This window comes from Octopus sinensis, unplaced genomic scaffold (genome assembly GCF_006345805.1).
Source record: "Octopus sinensis unplaced genomic scaffold, ASM634580v1 Contig17623, whole genome shotgun sequence".
NCBI lineage: Eukaryota > Metazoa > Mollusca > Cephalopoda > Octopoda > Octopodidae > Octopus > Octopus sinensis.
In genome coordinates, this window is record NW_021835183.1 from 37,743 (window position 1) to 42,683 (window position 4,941).

Consider the following 4,941-nt stretch of genomic DNA (forward strand, 5'->3'; position numbering starts at 1 on the left):
TTTTTTTTATATTTTTGTTGTTTTTTTTTATAATTAATTATTTTTTGTTTTATTTTTATGCATTTAAAAAAAATATTTTTGTTTTGTTTTTCATCTTTATTTTTCATTTTTTTTAATTTTTAGTTTTTTTTTCGAAAAAATAAATTAAAACTAAAATAGAAATTTCTAGTAGTAGTAGTAGTAGTAGTAGTAGTAGTAGTAGCATTAGTAGTAGTGGTGTTGATGATGATGATGATGATAACAGCGATGATGGGGTGGGGTGGTTTTGCTCCACATCATGGTGATGGTGGTTGTCATGGTGGTTACGACAGTGTCGATGGTGGTGGTCATGGTGATAGCAATCTCGGAGTTGATGACGATGATGATGGTGGTGGTGGTATTGGTGCTGCTGATAGTGATGAAGAAGATGACGATGCTGGTGGTGGTTGGTGGTGGTGGTGGTGGTGATGATGATTATGATGATTATGGTGCTTGTGTATATGTGTGTGTGTATGTGTGTGTGTGTATGCAAGCATCTTGCAGCTCACGTGCGACGGACCGGCGTCCCGTCCAGGTGGGGAACCTATACGCCAAGGAAACCGAGAAACCGGCCCTTATTAGCCAGGCATGGCTTGAGAAGGAACAAACAACAACAACAACAAAACAACAACAAATTGCTTGTATGTCTCTATGTGTGGTGTGTGTAAGCGTGGCTGTATTTACATATAAAGTATACAAAATATTATATAAACATAAGCACAAACATACATAGCAGTTCGTGCCAGACACAATTCTATGTTTCGATTGCTGACTCACTCTCTTCAGTAGAGAGAAAATTATGCCTATATGCCTATTTCTTTACTACCCACAAGGGGCTAAACACAGAGGGGACAAACAAGGAGAGACAAACGGATTAAGTCGACTACATCGACCCCAGTGCGTAACTGGTACTTCATTTATCGACCCCGAAAGGATGAAAGGCAAAGTCAACCTCGGCGGAATTTGAACTCAGAACGTAACGGCAGACGAAATACGGCTACGCATTTCGCCCGGCGTGCTAACGTTTCTGCCAGCTCGCCGCCTAGTTATGCCTATATGCCAGTTTTTTAAATACTGCTTTGCTGTATTCCATGTTATTAGTGATGAGGTAAGAAAGCTGTTATTGTATTAATTTATGTTGCCGTCTGGCGATTGATTGTTGCGCACAACGGATATGGAATCAGCTAAACGCACAGAAAGGTATGTATAATGTATTAATCTGCATAGAAATGGCTTTGTCAGTTTAAACATTAGGAGCTGTGTGTGTACGGGGTGGGGGTGACTTGTCTTGACTTGACAGCATTCACCCGGGGTGGGTTGAGCTGGCTTCATTCATCCTCAATGCTGCATCTCTCACAAACGCCGACCAGACCTGGCGATTTGAGGCTAACGACCGCGTGATCTCCAACCACTCCCTATTCCAGTGGCGAACGCCGTAGATATGGGGGCCTAGGTTGGGTTCCAGATCAGCCTTGACTGTCATCAGCCATATATATATATATATATATATATATATATATATATGTTTATGTATCTTGACTGCCAAATCCACAAGTTTTTATTTAATTCTCTCTCTGTTTATTTTCTTTTATTCGTTTCTGTTGAAGAGCGTAGGCTCGAAACGTAAAAGATTTTTCACTTTCCCGAGCGTCAAACTAATACACCTGCGTGTTGTTCATAAAATAGTCTTCATCTTTTGTTGTTTTTTCTTTTGGAAATTTCAACTACGCGCGTGCGCACACACGCACACACACACATATAGATATATATATTTATGATTGTTTATAATATTCACCTTAAAAGGTATTTTAATATGCTGGCCACTTGATGAAATTTTGGGGGGGAAATTTTATCCTATATTAGAAGTAAATTTATATATATATATACAATATATATATATATATATATATATATATATATATATTTATGAACCTGTATAGATACATATATCACACATGCATTTATTTATATTATTATATATTATAAACCTGTATAGATACATACATACACACATGCATTTATTTATATATATATATTGATAGATAGATATAGATATAGATATTAATCTCTATAGACAGATAGATGCATACATACATATATGTATGTGTAAAAGGTCATAGGTCTCAAGACATAATAATAATAATAATAATAATAATAATAATAATAATAATAATAATGATATAGCAATTCTGATATAGGGGAAAAAAATCATTAAATCAATCATTCCTATCAATGTTGCGGCAAAGATATATTTAGCAAGCGACTTGGAAAATGTCAATGTCCTTAAAAGACATTCTGGAAAGTTAGACAAAGGCGAGAAGTAATCTAGCGTAGCATAATCATCCATCTTATCATTTCTTATGTAGAGCGTTGCCGTCCATAGTACAAAGTCTCTCTTTCAAATTAGATTTATGTGGAGATTGGTACTTGAGAGAGGTGATGGAGGTGATCCAAACGAGACAGATAGATAGATAGATAGATAGATAGATAGATAGATAGATAGATAGATAGAAGATAGATAGATAGATAGATAGATAGATAGATAGATAGATAGATAGATAGATATATGAGTCTTTAACGAGTTTCAGCACTGAAGTTGAGGCCATGCTGGTTCACCCGTAAGCCTAACCCTAAAACAGATTGAAATGCAATAGATCGATACTAAGGTCATAATTATGGGTGACAATTTCATATGACACCGCTAGAAAAAACAGCTGTTCAAACCGAAAAGAACCTCTCTCTCTCTCTCTTCTCTCTCTCTCTCTCTCTCTAAGTATACCTACATACATGCATACATACATACGAGGGGGTACTGAAAAGTTCCTGGTTTGGGGTAAAAGAAAAATACAGGAGAGTCAGTCAATTATGATTTTATTTTCTATATTTCCCTCTCAGGGTCACTTATTTTCAGAAAAACAAAAGACGAAGACAGGCGCATAAACAACAAGCAGGAGTATTAGTTTGACGCTCGGGAAAGTGAGAAAGTCTTTTTACATTTCGAGCCTATGCTCTTCAACAGAAAGGAACACGAGGAAATAAACAGAGAGAATTAAAAAGCTTGTGGATTTAGCGATCGATCATATATATATATAATATATATATATATATATATATATATATAACGGCAGTTTGTCTGTGCGGTGTCTGTGTGGTTTGTCAGGTTGTAACCCTCACCCTGACCACGGCTTTCACCGATTCTGATGAAACTTCTCACCACATAGCCCAATGTCATAATTCAAAACTAAACGCAGCGAAAATTTTTGAAAAGTTCCCCCAGTTCTGAAAAATCGATAAATTCGACATGGGGTCGAGAATAAAAAAAAAACAACCACAGACTGTTTTGGGGACGCAACTCAACACCTTTTTTTACTCTCAAAAAAAAATTTTTTTTCATTTTTTTTCCCATTTTTTTGCTATTTGGTTTTGTTAAACTCTCTAAAATGCTTTATAGGTTATTTCCCTTACAACCTGAGCAACGCCGGGCGATACTGCTAGTATATATATATATACGACGGGCTTCGTTCAGTTTCCGTCTACCAAATCCAAATCCACTCATAAGGCTTTAGTCGGTCCGAGGCTATAGTCGAAGACACTTGACCAAGGTGCCACGCAGTGGGACTGAACCCGGAACTATGAGGTTGGAAAGCAAGCTTCTTACCACACAGCCACGCCTGCGCCTATATGCGTGTGTGTGTGTGTGTGTGTGTGCGTGTGCGTGTATATATATATATATATATATATGTGTGTGTTTGTGTATATATGTATGTATCTATATATATATATGTGTGTATGTATATATATATATATATATATATAAGACTACAATATCTGAAGTTATCATTGTTATTTAATTAAAACTAGATTGTGATTTGTGAGAGGTCCCTTTTGACTGCTACTTTTAGCATGCGAATCAATCCCGCAGGTGATCCTCCGTATTGCTTGCTGTGTTTCTTGATTTTGTTGTGGCTGTTGTTGTTATTGTCGCTGCTGTTTAGCCCCAGGACAGGTCAGTTCCAGTGCTCTATGGTTGTACGTAATTGCGTCTCGATCGCTGAGGAAAAATGTTAATATGTTTAATATAAGTTCTGTCTGGGATTGAAACTGTGACCATGTTATTCTCACTTTTCTGCTCGAACGTACCCGGAGAACGAGGTGCTTATATTTATGTATTATTTGTTTTCGTTTCTTTGGATCGCTGCTTGAAGGTGTTGAGATGTTGGTACAATCTGCTCTTAAATCTGTTTTCAGTCAAGCGTACGATGTACACACGCCTACCTACACTCTTACATAGCTGTACAGCCACGCACGCACACCTCGTACGTACGCTCAGAGGAAAGATTCACATATAAATATATACGCATATTTGTGTGTGCGCGCGTTTATAAATATTTACATGAAAAAAAACTACGTCTATTGCACACAAAAACACATACAAAAAGATACGGATAAATGTGTGTGTGTGTGTGTGTGTGTGCTGGCGTACATTTCTGTATGCGTGTAGGTATGGATGTATGAATTAAGGCGGGGTTGTATGAGCACAGGTTTGCAATAGGAAGAGAAGAGGAAAAGGAAGTAACGCGGGAAAGCAAAGAAGGTGAGAAATATAGTTAAAACAGAGTGGGGGTAGTACGTATGTCTGTGTAGGTCTGTATGTATGCATGTGTATGTTTGTGTGTATGTATTTGTGTTTATATGTATGTATGTGTGTGTATGTATGTATGTGTGTGTATGTATGTATGTATGTGTGTGTAGGTTTGTATGTATGTACGTTTGTGTGTATGTATGTATGTATGTATGTATGTATGTGTATGCGTGTAGGTCTATATGTATGTGTAGCTATGTATTATGTGTGTGTATGTATGTGTAGCTATGTATGTATGTTTGTAGGTCTGTATGCATGTGTGCGTATGTATGTTTGTGTGT